Raw genomic sequence first — 14,961 nt, forward strand, 5'->3', positions numbered from 1 at the left:
GTCATTGTGAGCAGCCTACATATTTCTTTTAGTACAGTTCTCCTTTAAGCAGGCCATAGACGGGACGAAAACCGGCAGTTTTTTTTTTTTAAAAATGAAGAATCGGTCGTTCAATAGGCCGACGTTACCACCAATGGTAAAAAAATCAGCCAATTTTCGCCCCGTCTGCGGCCGGCATTTAATTAATTTACTGTCCCTTGCAGAGAGCTCCGCTATTATATTTGACATGAAAAAGTATCGCGGTTGCAACATTGTATCCATTTGTATCCATTTCAGATACAGATGTTTTTATTCAGATACAAATAGATACATTGTTGCAACCGCAAGACTTTTCATATAAAATATAATAGAGGAATGGAATTCTTCTTTTCTTCCTCTTTTTCTTCTTCATTTTCTACTTCTTTTTCTACTTCTTCTACTTCTTTTCTTCTTTTGCTTCTTCTTCTTTTTCTTCTTCTTCTTCTACTTCTCTTCTTCTTCTTCTTCTTTTTCTTCTGCTCTTCTTCTTCTTCCTTCTTCTTCTTCCTTTTTCTTCTTCTTCATCTTCCTTCTTCTTCTTCTTCTTCTTCCTTCTTCTTCTTCCTCTTCATTTTCTTTCTTCTCTTCTTCTTCTTCTTTTTCTTCTTCCTTCTTCTTCTTCCTTCTTCTTCTTCTTCTTCTTCTTTTTCTTCTTCTTCTTTTCTACTTCTTTTTTTCTGCTTTTCTTCTTCTTCTTTTTCTTCTTCCTTTTCTTCTTCATCTTCCTCTTCCTTCTTCTTCTTCTTCCTCTTCCTTCTTCTTCTTCTTCTTCTTCCTTCTTCTTCTTCTTCCTTCTTCTTCTTCCTCTTCTTTTTCTTCTTCTTCCTCTTCATTTTCTTTCTTCTTCTTCTTTTTCTTCTTCCTTCTTCTGCTTCCTTCTTCTTTTTCTTCTTCTTTTCTACTTCTTTTTCTACTTCTTTTCTTCTTCTACTTCTTTTTCTACTTCCTTTTCTTTTTTTCTTCTTCTCCTTCTTTTTTTCTTCTTCTTGCAGGTCATGGCTCATGCGCAGATTTTTTATCAGTAAAAAGATCGGCCGATTTGCCCATCATTGGCAGGAAAATCAGCTGATCGGCAAAATCGGCCGATTTTTTTTCCAACTTTACTGATAAAAAAAATGTACCAAACCCCCAAAAAACAGCCGACCAATTAACCCACTAACGGTGCGAAAATCGGCCAATTTTTTTTTTCAGCCCAAAAATCGGCCGATTTTCGACCCATCTATGGCCTGCATTAGGCTAGATTTACAGTTGCAAGAAAAAGTATGTGAACCCCTTGGGATTACGTGGAGTTTTGCATGAATTGAGCATAAAATGTGCTCTGAACGTCATCTAAGTCACAACAATAGAAGAACACAGTCTGCTGAACATAATACTACACAAACATTAGATGTTGCCATGGTTTAATTGCACATAACATGTAAACATTCACAGTGCAGGGAGGAAAAAGTATGTGAACCTTTGGACTTAATAACTGGTTGACCCTCCTTTGGCAGCAATAACCTCAACCAAACGTTTCCTGTAGTTGCATATCAGACCTGCACAACGATCTGGAGTCATTTTGGACCACTCCTCTTCACAAAACTGTTTCAGTGTAGCAATATTCTTGGGATGTCTGGTGTGAATCGCTCTCTTAAGGTCATGCCACAGCATTTCAATCGGGTTGAGGTCAGGACTCTGACTGGGCCACTCCAGAAGGCGTATTCTGTGCTGTTGCAGCCATTGGTTTGTTGAATTAGTTGTATGCTTTGGGTCATTGTCCTGTTGCATCACCCAAACTCTGCGGAGCTTCAGTTGGCGGACAGATGGTCGTACGTTTTCCTGCAAAATGTCTTGATAAACTCTGGAGTTCATTTTCCCATCAATGACAACAATCCGTCCAGGCCCTGAGGCAGCAAAGCAGCCCCAAACCATGATGCTCCCTCCGCCATGTTTCACAGTGGGGATGAGGTTTTGATGTTGGTGTGCTGTGCCTTTTTTTCTCCACACATAGTGTTGTGTGTTCTTCCCAAACAACTCAATCTTGGTTTCATCTGTCCACAGTATATTTTGCCAGTAGTGCTGTGGAACATCCGGGTGCTCTTTTGCAAACTTCCAACATGCTGCAATCTTCTTTTTGGACAGCAATGGCTTCCTCCGTGGTGTCCTCCCATGTACTCCATTCTTGTTTAATGTTTTCCTTATTGTAGATGTGTCAACAAAAATGTTAGCATGTGCCAGAGATTTCTGTAGGTCTTTAGCTGACACTCTGGGATTCTTCTTTACTTCATGCAGCATTCTGCGCTGTGCTCTTGCAGTCATTTTTACAGGACGACCACGCCTAGGGAGAGTAGCAACAGTGCTAAACTTTCTCTATTTGTAGACAGTCTGTCTTACCGTGGACACATGAACATCAAGGCTTTTAGAGATACTTTTGTAACCCTTTCCAGCTTCATGCAAGTCAACAATTCTTGATCGTAGGTCTTCTGAGAGCTCTTTTCTGCGAGGCATGGTTCACATCAGACAGTGCTTCTTGAAACCAGTAAACCCAAAACAGGTGTGTGTTTTTAAAGGGCAGAACAGCTGTCAGCAACACATCCAATATCATCACACTGATTGGAGTCAAGGTTAGCCCACTCCTGGCTCCAAATAGCTCTGGGAGAAGTCATTAAGCTAGGGCCTCACATACTTTTTCCTCCCTGCACTGTGAATGTTTACATGTTATGTGCAATTAAACCATGGCAACATCTAATGTTTGTGTAGTATTATGTTCAGCAGACTGTGTTCTTCTATTGTTGTGACTTAGATGACGTTCACAGCACATTTTATGCCCAATTCATGCAAAACTCCACGTAATCCCAAGGGGTTCACATACTTTTTCTTGCAACTGTACCTCTATACTGGTTGCTGCTGATGCATTTTCCAGCGCGTTTTGCATTTTTTAAGCTTTTTTTATGTGTTTTGCTTGTTTTTTGGGCTAAGAGGAGAGTATGACAGTTCTGTTCATGTAGCGTGACTTTGATGCAACTTTGGTGCTACTTGAGAGTGTAACCCTAGGTTCACATCTGGTGATGCCACTGCGGATCCCCACGAAAATCCGTGCAGCCGTACCACCCGCACAGAGAAATGCGGACCCGCGGGCGGGTGCCATTAGTTCTAATGGCACACCGCCCGCACTGGAAAATGCAACCGTACTGGGAACCTCATCTGTGTTTTCCAAAGAAGTGCAGGGACTTCTTCCCTGTGTGTCACGGGCATGGGAGTCCATTCAAATGAATAGACTCTCATGCCCGTGCAAAACGTGCACGGCCGCATAGATGTGAACCGGGGGTTAAGCCGCATCATAGTCACACTACATGAACAGAACTGTCATACTTTCCTATTAGCAAAAAAAAATTAAAAATAATGCAAAATGCCACACTTGTGTTATTGGTGCAGGTCCATTGAAGTCTAATAATGCAAAACACAATCTGCTGCAGGAAAAAAAAAAAAAGTCCCTGACCCTTTCCAAAAAACACACCTGCACAAAACGCACAGATGTGAACTAGATCTGCGTTAAATGGACTGTAGTGCACAAACTGGAAAATGCACTGAAATCCACAAAAGTATGGGCAGCACAGTGGCTAAATGGTTAGCACTTCCGCCTAGCAGTACTAGGGTCACTGGTTCGAATCCCAACCACGGCACCACCTGCCTGGAGTTTGCATGTGGGTTTTCTCTGGGAACTCCAGTTTCCTTTCACACTCCAAAGACATGCTGGTTGGTTCATTGTCTCCTGTCTAAATTGTCCCTAGTATGTATGAATGTAGGTTAGGGACCTTAGATTGTACACCCCTTGAGGGTTAGGGACTGATGTGAATGTACAATATATATGTAAAGTGCTGTGTAAATTGATGGCGATATAGAAGTACCTGAAATAAATGAATAAAAGTGGAACTCTTTGAGAACTTTTGCCGATATTATTTATTGTAAGACTGAATTCTTCCACTAGATGACAGCATTGAGACAATATATATGGAGAGGTGCTCTGGTACAAAAGATGATTGATGACCAGGCCTGTGTGACACCATCCACCTATGTCTACTTACTGTTTGTAGAGCATTTGCTTACGTGAGTTCACAATAGTATTCCTTTAGAGGTTCTTTGTACTCTTTGTTTAGGCAAATTGCTTCCACTGATTTCCATCAGTTTACAGATTATTTATCTATTTCAGGTACTTCTATAGCGCCATCAATTTACGCAGCGCTTTACATATATATTGTCCATTCACATCAGTCCCCAACCCTCAAGGGGTGTACAATCTAAGGTCCCTAACCCTCAAGGGGCGTACAATCTAAGGTCCCTAACCCTCAAGGGGCGTACAATCTAAGGTCCCTAACTCACATCCATACATACACATACTAGGGACAATTTAGACAGGAGCCAATTAACCTACCAGCATGTCTTTGGAGTGTGGGAGGAAACCCACGCAGGCACAGGGAGAACATGCAAACTCCAGGCAGGTGGTGCCATGGTTTGGAATTTGAACCAACAACCCTAGTACTGCCAGGCAGAAGTGCTAACCACTTAGCCACTCCCACATGGAAGAAAAATATATTTGAAATGCTACAATTTTGGCCATATTTAATATATTTAAAAATAAATATATATATATATATATATATACACAGTGTGTATATATATATATATATACACAGTGTATATATATATATATATATATATATATAAAATTTATATTTATGTATATATTTATATATATATTTATATATATATATATATATATATATATATATATAATTTATATATATATATATATATATATATATATATAATTTATATTTATATATATAATTTATATATATATATAATTTATATTTATATATATATATATATATAATTTATGTTTTAATATATATATATATATTTATATATATATATATATATATATATATATATATATATAATTTATATTTATTTTTATATATATATATATATGAAACTGTTGGCCCTATATAAATCCTGTATAACGATAATAAAAATTTGGATAGCAGCATTGTCAGTCTGTGAAAGGGGGAGGGGGAGTGTTAGATGTACTGGCAGATTTAGAAACACTAGCAAATTGAAGCCACACTCCAGCTCACACGTTATAAACAGGTTTTTTTTCTCCTTTTGGGATAAAGGTTTTCCATGAATAAATACATGAAAGATGATCATTGTAAGTACCCCTGTCAGTGTTAAATGGATTTGTCTCAGGGGCGGACTGACAACTCATGGGGCCCCCGGGCAATAGGGGATCATGGGGCCCCTGTGTCCTTGCTCAAACTCAAAAAAGCCTATGAAAAAGGTACCAGGGGCATCTCATGGGGCCCCCTACTGACCCCGGGCCCTCGGGCAGTGCCCGAGTTTCAAAATGGTCAGTCTGTCCCTGATTTGTCTCATTCCTGTAACTGATACTTCTGCAGGAGAGCTTGTTCTTTTGAAAATCAGACTTACTGGCCAGATCACCAGAGGAAAATACCTTGTAGAAGAAAGAAAGCCTAAAATAAGAAAACTAATGCAACCATCACATCTAAGAACTGGAAAGCTGCATTATAATCAATGTTTGCTTTTGGATTGTCCTCCTGAGGATTTCCCCCCCCCCCCCCTTCCTGACCAGGCCATTTTTTGCGCTACTTTAGCTGACAATTGCGCGGTCATGCAACGCTGCACCCAAATGAAATGTATGTCCTCTTTTTCCCACAAATTGAGATTTCTTTCAATGGTATTTGATCACCTGTGCGGTTTTTATTTTTTACGCTAAAAATAAAAAAATGACCAACAATTTTGAGAAGAAAACTATATTTTTGACTTTTTGCTATAAAACATATCCAGTAAAACATTTAAATATATCAAATTTCGGCATAAATTTCGGCCAAAATGTATTCTGCTCTGTGTCTTTGCTAAAAAAAAAATCCCAATACGTGTAAGGTAATTGGTTTACGTGAAAGTTATAGCGTTTACATATGGCGGTATAGATACTGGGATTTTTTTTTTAATCTTTACTAGTAATGGCGGCAATCAGAAACTTATAGCGGGTCTGCGGGACTGCGGTGGGCATTCTGACAATGGGGGGAACTGACTTGGTATCACTGACATCCCCAGTGACACCAATACAGTGATCAGTGCTAATAAAAAGCACCGATACTGTACTAATGGCACTGGGGAGGAAGGGGTTAACATGAGGGGCGACCAAACGGTTAACTGTGTGCTGTGTGTGTGCTGCACTGTAAGCACACTGCTTTGTATGGCTCTACTAAGCAAACCATGCAAAGCAGTGTGCAGGAGCTGATAGGGGAGAGATCTGTATTGTTTACTTACAGCTCTCTCCCTCCATCGGTAATCTCCTCAAGAACCGGGTGTCGGCGAGTAATCACTGGACAAGACCTGGTGATTGACACCCGAGGCCCCCCTACCCGGAAATGTAAAATCACTATATCCGCTCTCCCCGGACCCCGCATTCACTATATCTGGTCTCCCCGGACCCCGCATTCACTATATCTGGTCTCCCCCGGACCCTGCATTCACTATATCTTGTCCCCCCGGACCCTGCATTCACTATATCTGGTCTCCCCGGACCCTGCATTCACTATATCTGGTCTCCTCAGACCCTGCATTCACTATATCTGGTCTCCCCGGACCCCGCATTCACTATATCTGGTCTCCCCCGGACCCTGCATTCACTATATCTTGTCCCCCCGGACCCTGCATTCACTATATCTGGTCTCCCCAGACCCTGCATTCACTATATCTGGTCTCCTCAGACCCTGCATTCACTATATCTGGTCTCCCTGGACCCTGCATTCACTATATCTGGTCTCCCTGGACCCTGCATTCACTATATCTGGTCTCCCTGGACCCTGCATTCACTATATCCGGTCTCCCACAGTACACACAACATGGAAATGCAATTATTTTAGTAAATATAAACTGCTAAATCCCTTTTCTCATCAGCAGTATATAGCAGTCTTGTGATTTCTATCAGTGTCCAGCAGAGCACTAGTTACAGCTTGTAGGAGTAGTTTTCACTAGGAGGATGCAGAACCCCTGACTTCTGTCTGGACAGTGCTGATTGGCCCTGTGCTGATCAAATGCACTCTCCCAAGAAAAATAAAACCTCTCTAGCAAGACACACCAAACTGAGCATGTGCAGAGTGACTCCACACCTATGTCTTATCAGGAGATAAGAGGGGGACACTGGAAGAAGGGGAGGATCGAAGAAGACAGGATCAAACAGCATTTTTACACAATGCAGAGGATTAACCCCTTAGGTTCCACAGTGAGTATAACAAGCATGCTTTACTGCATCTACAGACTGATTGTACTGTTGTGGGTTTAATAACACTTTAAAGCTCGCTGTCAGCTGACAATACTGAGTCGCTCCAGGCTCTGGAAGGATCCTGTCAATGTTGTCAGGATTCACCCAGATACCCAAATGAGAGCTGGCTCTGGCTCTTAGCTGTGCCCTCCCTTTCTCCTGCCTGGTGCTCCCATGAGTGTTGGAGAGGCAGAGCAGAGAGCAGTGATTGACAGTCACTGCTCTCCACTCCAGGAAGACCAAGTGATCAGCAGTCATGAGATCGCTCAGTTCTCAATCTTAGATCTGATGGGAGACAGCTGCAGTGTTAGAGTTGAGTATAGTTATTTGTTTTTTTAAACACCCCAAAACTTCTTTAATTTGGAGCGGGATCTGCTCTGTTTTCTCTGTCCCAAAAAGAGTGGCACATACTTCATGCTGATGCCACTCCTTGTTAATTATTTCCAATTATGAAATAAAATATACAAGGGGTCTTCAAAATGTTTCTGCATTGTTATCCATATACTGTATACAGGGCCAGTGTTTCTAGTAGGCAAACTAGGCAGCTGCCTAGGGCACACTGCCACCTAGGGGTGCCTGAGTGCAGCACGGGCCGGCGCTCTCTCTTTGTGGGACTCTGCCACGTCATGAATAATCCTTCAGCTGAGGGGAGGGGCGGCCGAAGGGAGAAAGAAAGGACAGAAGAAGATGCCGGGTGTCAGGGTCCAGTGTAGCAGCTGAGCTTCTGCTCTTCCAGTGTTCCTCTCAGACTCAGTCCCTTACTTCAAGCCGGCTGGCAGCTGCTGATCACTGTGGAGTTTCAGCCCTTCTCTTTCCATTCATCAGAGGAGGTGGAGCTGTGCCTGCGGAGGAAGTTAATGTCTGACTCTGATGTCTCGTGTCTGTGTGAGTGTGACCCGGCCGGCCATCACATGTGCAATGTGTCAGTGAGTGATGACATCATCACGATCCCACAGCCTGCTCTTCTAGTTCCTGCTGTGCCTGCTGATCTGTGTCAGTGTTGGTGGTGGTGTGTTGTGTCGGATCTGTCACTGTGTGTGATCGCTCAGTTCTGCTGCCTGTTGTCACAGTGTTTTACCTCCCCCCATTGCCAGGGGAATTCCAGCCTGGGATCTGTCAGAGTGTGGATCCATCATCCTCCACTCACTGCAACTGTCACCCTGCCACTGCCAGCCACAGATACAGTCCATCCGTGACACTGATCTTGTCTTTAATATTGGTCTCGGTGGCATCTTATAGAACTTATTTTTGCAAATTAAAAGAAATTTAGTAGTTTCATGTTTTGTTGATTTCACATTTTCTACTGTTTTTAATTCTTTTTTCGGGGGGGGGGGGGCACAAGTAGCTGGTCTTGCCCAGGGCGCAAAATATTCCAGCACCGGCCCTGACTGTATATACGTTAAAAAAAGTGAGGAAACTTTTTGAAGAACCTTCGTATATACCCATATGGAAGAAAAGTATATTTGAAATATATTTTAAAATATTCTTCCCAAATATATTGACATATATTTGAAATGCTACAATTTTAGCCATTTTCAATATATTTAAAAAAAAAAATATATATATATATATATATATATATATATATATATAAATATAAATATACATACTGCATGTTGAAATGAATTTTTTATATATTTCAAAATATATGTAAAAAAATGTCAAAATATATATTTTTTAAAATGTATTCTTCAGATTTTTTTTAACAAATAAAATGTAATTTTAACATATATTTTTACATATATTTGTAAATGCATTTCAAAAATGTAGATTTGTGTTTTTTAACCAATTCAATACCGGGCAATTTTACACCTTCCTGCCCAGGCCAGTTTTCAGTGCTCTCACACTTTGAATGACAATTGCGCGGTCATACAACATTGTACCCAAACTAAAACTTTAGCATTTTCTTCACACAACTAGAGCTTTCTTTTGGTGGTATTTAATCACCGCTGGGGTTTTATTTTTTGCTAAATTAACAAAAAAAAACAAAAATTTTGAAAAAAAAAAGTTTTTCTTTGTTTCTGTTATAAAAGTTTACAAATAAATAATTATTCTTCATAAATTTAGGCCGAGATGTATTCTGCTACATGGTGAAAATAACCCAAATTAGAATGTATTATTTAGTCTGTAGGAAAGTTATAGAGTTCACAAACTATGGTATAGATCTGAATATTGATCAATCCTGAAGTACTGACAGCCAATCTAATTTCTTGAGGTCCAAGAATATCAGAACAGTACAGATAACCCCCAAATGTCAGGACAGTACAGATATCCCCCAAATTACCCCTTTTTGCAAAGTAGACAGTCCGACGTACTTCATAAGAGGAATGGCAAGTTTTTTGAAGTTGTATTTTTTTTGTCATAATTTTTCGGAAAATGAAAAATTTTTAAAAATTAGTTTCACAATTTTTTTTTTTACATATTGTCACCAGTGCAGTACAGCGTCATTATATAACTGGCATGGCGGTGATCAGGGACACTGACTGGTGACAGTATGAAAAAAAAAATATATATATATATAATTTTTTTTATTATTTTTACTTATTTTTTTTTTTTATAAGATTTTTTTTTATAAGATTTTTTTTTCATATTTCACTATGACCAAAGTAGTACAATGAATGAAGCCATCCATTGTATACAACTGTCATGTGACCTGCTGTGATTGGTCACAGCAGGTCACATGGTACCAGCAACGGGGCCGATACTCAGATCTGTCGTCGTCCAAGGTACACGGCCGGTGACAGATCGCGCCGCTGCGCCGCTCTGCAGGAGCGCAATCTGCACATGTGTGGGAGGACGCCATATGGCGTCCACCCGGAATGCTGATGACATTTGCCGCCCGCCATTCGGCCATAGGGCGGGCGGCAAATGGTTAAAGACACATAGTATATTAGAAATGTATTTTTAAAAATAAATATTTTTCATATCTTTTGTAATAAAAACTAATTTCAACATGAAGTATATATATATATATATATATATATATATATATATATATATAAATATATTAAATATGGCCAAAATTGTAGAATTTTCAAATATATGACAATATATTTGGGAAGAATATTTTTTAAAATATATTTCAAATATATATATTTTTTAAATATATTCTTCAGATTTTTTTTAACAAATAAAAAAGTCATTTTAACATATATTTTTTTTTGGTGGGGGCGCAAGTAGCTGGTTTTGCCCAGGACGTAGCATTTTCAAATATATGTCAATATATTTGGGAAGAATATTTTTAAAAATATATTTCAAATATATATTTTTTTAAATATATTCTTCAGATTTTTTTTAACAAATAAAAAAGTCATTTTAACATATATATTTTTTTTGGTGGTGGGGGGGCGCAAGTACCTGGTTTTGCCCAGGGCGTAGCATTTTCAAATATATGTCAATATATTTGGGAAGAATGTTTTTTAAAATATATTTCAAATGTATTTTCCTTCCTTGTGGGTACAAACAAACTGTTTGAGGTTTGGTCGCTGTGCAGATGTGCACATGATTAGCAATAGGAGGCAAGGCAGTCTTCTGTCCTTGTGGCCCCCATTGGACCATCCTATCCCTTGAATTGGTTCCTTTGAACCCTAGCGCAGCAACATAAGCTGTATGATAGCTCAGGTCTCCTACCAAGTATTTTTTTTCTTTTTCTTTCTGTAGTGCTTTCTTTCATACAGAACATTTTGCAGTCTGTCTTCAGATACTGAAGCCACAAGTTCACACTGACAGTCTCTGCTGCTGACTGTTGTTTAACATAGGAACAGGTTAACCACATTGGTGATTTCCATGAAACCTGCTTGCCCTGTTTTACCGTGAACAAAAATAGGAACTGTTCCAATTACCCGACACCGGAGTAAAGTTAAACCACCTGTGATGTCATCAGGGAATCCTTGAATGTCATTTTTGACAAGTCGTATTATGCAGCTGGCAGAGTGTCAGGTAACATGCCTGTGCTTCCCTCAGACTGTGATGGGGCATAGACAATGCAATACACCTTCTTCTTCTGCCAAAGAAACATAGCAACGGATTTATTGCTGGCAATTCCTGATTGGGGTTTATAAAAAAAAAGGATTTTCGCTATTGCGAGAAACAGAGCTGCATGCATAGTTATACTGTATTCATATCTATAGAATAATTATGCCTATTTATATTTATTTTATTATTTTTGACATTTATTTTACTATTTTATTTATTATTTATTTTATTTATAGTTTCATATTGTGTATTTATTATTATATGAAATAATAAAAACACGATAGGAAACTATAAATAAAATAAATAATAAATAAAATAGTAAAATAAATGTCAAAAATAATAAAATAAATATTTTACATAATAAATAAATAAAAAGAAAATGTGTATATATATATATATATATATATATATATATATATATATTTTTTTTTTTTTTTTTGTTCCACAAAGTTTATTGAGAAAAATTCAAAACGTATAAATGGTATAAATTGTACAATGTAATACAATGTGCCAAAGAAAAACGCGGTAAAACACAAATCGCTCATGCCAAACAATATATATATATATATATATATATATATATATATATATATATGTAGCACCAGCTAGTGGGAGCTGGAATCTAATTGTTAGCTAGGCAGGTTGAGTAGCAGCCTGGGTGCAATAACTAGCAGGGGTCATATTGGGGTCAGAGCTGAGAGGCTCTGCAGACTAGCTCTCTGGAATTTCCCCCTGTTCTAGGACTTTGGAGAAAGATCTAGAAGCAGTGGGTGGATCTGAGGAGTGGCTAGTCTGTACGCTTAGAGGATTCTGGCCAATCCCCAACAGGAGGCTTGGCAAGGGACCAGGACAGCCTTTAAGAATGACTGAGCCTGCTCAGCAGAAGTAAGGATGAAGAGCAGGAGCCAGGGAGGGAGCCCAGGTGGAAAGGAGTTCACCTCCAGACAGGGACCTTCATCGACCCCCTGAGAGGGGACCACCTATGAGGCAGGGAAGGAGCCAAGCTATAAAGCCTAGAGCAGCCATTGACCCACCAGCCGCACAGGAGAAGAACTGAGTGAGTAGACCTGCACCCCCTAGGCCAGATAGGGGAAGGAGGCGCTCTAGGGGGAAACTGGATTAACCTGCCACCCATGACTGTTTCACCTTTCATGTGGCACACACTGGATCCCTTACTCAGGGATTCACCCAGAACAGCTGGATGAGGAATATCTAGGGTCTCACCTTTCATGTGGCACACACTGGATCCCTTACTCAGGGATTCACCCAGAACAGCTGGATGAGGAATATCTAGGGTCTCACCATTCATGTGGCACACACTGGATCCCTTACTCAGGGATTCACCCAGAACAGCTGGATGAGGAATATCTAGGGTTTCACCATTCATGTGGCACACACTGGATCCCCTACTCAGGGATTCACCCAGAACAGATGGATGAGGAATATCTAGGGTCTGGGGCGGTACTACAGGAGATGCTGGCTATCTCTCCAAAAGAGACTGCACGGCCATTTTCAGATCTCTCCAGAGATGTTCAATCGGGTTTAAGTCTGGGCTCTGGCTGGGCCACTCCAGGACATTCACAGAGTTGGCCCGTACCCACTCCTTTGTTTTGTGGGCTGTGTGCATTTCTAGGAACAAAAGGACAAAAGTTGCCCTTTAAAAACCACTTCAGCTCCAGCAGGTTTTATCCCCTTCATGACTAGGCTATGTTTTGCTCTTTAGCACTGTACTAGTTTAACTGGTAATTGTGCGGTCATGCAACACTGTATCCAAATAAAATTTATAACATTTTTTTCCACACAAATAAAGCTTTCTTTTGGTAGGCTTTGATCACCACTGGGTTTTTTATTTTTTTTTATTGTATAAATGAATCTTTCTGCTATAAAACATATCTAATAAAGACATTTAAAAATCAAATTTCTTCAGAAATTTAGGCCAAAATGTATTCTGTTACATAAAAACACAATATGGACCTCCTGCGCTAAAATAAACTAATGACAATTAAGAGGAGGGGGCTGCTAACACCCAACCATATACCAAATGGATATTGTGCAAATAATAGAATAATATGGTGCAGCGCTACCCCAAATAATACCGTATTCCCACACGAGTTTATCCCAAAATATCAGATGTAGTAAATAAAAATAGAATAAATTGCACAAAACGGTTAAAAGCATCCAAATTAGCTCATATCAAACTTGTATATGACTATTAATTGCCCCAGTGTAATTCAGTGAATAAATAAACCAATCACTCACAGATCATGAACTGAACTGATCCACTAAGGGATCCATAGTGGGATGAGAAAGTGAATAAATACTATAAACACAAAGAAACACCAGTGAAATAAATAATAAGTAAAAAATCCTAATAGGACTGCAATATAGTGAATAATATTAATAAATAATAAAAATTGTGAATCCCTAAATGTGGCGAATTTATAGCCTCTGTGGTCACCAATATTATCAGCGTGATAATTGATCCCACATTTAGGGATTAAATACTGGAATTTGTATTTATTTTTTTTATATTACTAATGGTGGCGATCACCGACTTATAGTGGGACTGTGCTAGTGCAGTGGGCAATCTGACACTAACTGACAGTTTGTAGGAACTGACTAGCTGCCACTGACATCTCCAAGGACAGTAATACAGTGATAATTATTATACAGTATTTATAAAGCGCCAATGGTTCGCTCAGCGCTGTACATTACAAAGGGGGACAGAACATGTGACAGAACAATACCAATACAATGCAAAACATGAGGGGATCGAGGGCCCTGCTCTTTCGAGCTTACAATCTAGGATAATACTGTACTAACGGGCGGACTGACTATTTGGAAACTCGGCACTGCCCAAGGGCATGGGGTCAGTAGGGGGCCCCATGAGATGCCCCTGATACCTTTTTCATAGGCTTTTTTGAGTTTGGGCAAAGACACAGCGGCCCCATGATCCCCTATTGCCCGGGGGCCCCATGAGTTGTCAGTCCGCCTCTGTGTACTAATGACACTGGCTGGGAAGGAGTTAACATCTGGGGTAATCAAGGGGTTAAATGCATGCTTAACAAGTGTTAATTTGTGCAATGTGTGCATCTTTTTACTAAATATCTCTTTATTTTGTCTCCCTGCTTTGCAGAGAGAAGAAACAGAGAGATTGTTCCCTCTATACAGAGCCCTGTGTTGATTGTCAACCTGATCAGCAGGTCCTGGCCTTGAATCACTGGCCGCAACCTGCTGACAAACCCCCGCTGTGTACAATCACATGAAGAATAGGTGGGCGGGGCAGGGGTGGACTAACAACTCATGGGCCCCCCGGGCAATAGGGGATCATGGGGGCCCCTGTGTCCTCGCCCAAACTCAAACCACACCCAAAAAAGCCTATGAAAGGTTATTATTCAGACATTATTCTCTTAGAATGAATACGGGACATTTAGTTCCGCTTGAGCCGATGTTTCTGGTGTTCGTGCAATGGATGTTTTAGAAATAGACCCCACAGTGTATTGTGCAATTTGTCAACATTACATGCTTTTGTAGAACTGTATGATTGTTGTTATGTTGATTAGAATTGGTGTGGTACAACAGAACCATGTATTATGCTATCCAAATGTATAATTATATTCAGATGAGATAAGTCTATT

The sequence above is a fragment of the Staurois parvus genome, unplaced genomic scaffold (genome assembly GCF_062004578.1).
Source record: "Staurois parvus isolate SC_StPar_1 unplaced genomic scaffold, SC_StPar_1.0 ptg000248l, whole genome shotgun sequence".
Lineage (NCBI taxonomy): Eukaryota > Metazoa > Chordata > Amphibia > Anura > Ranidae > Staurois > Staurois parvus.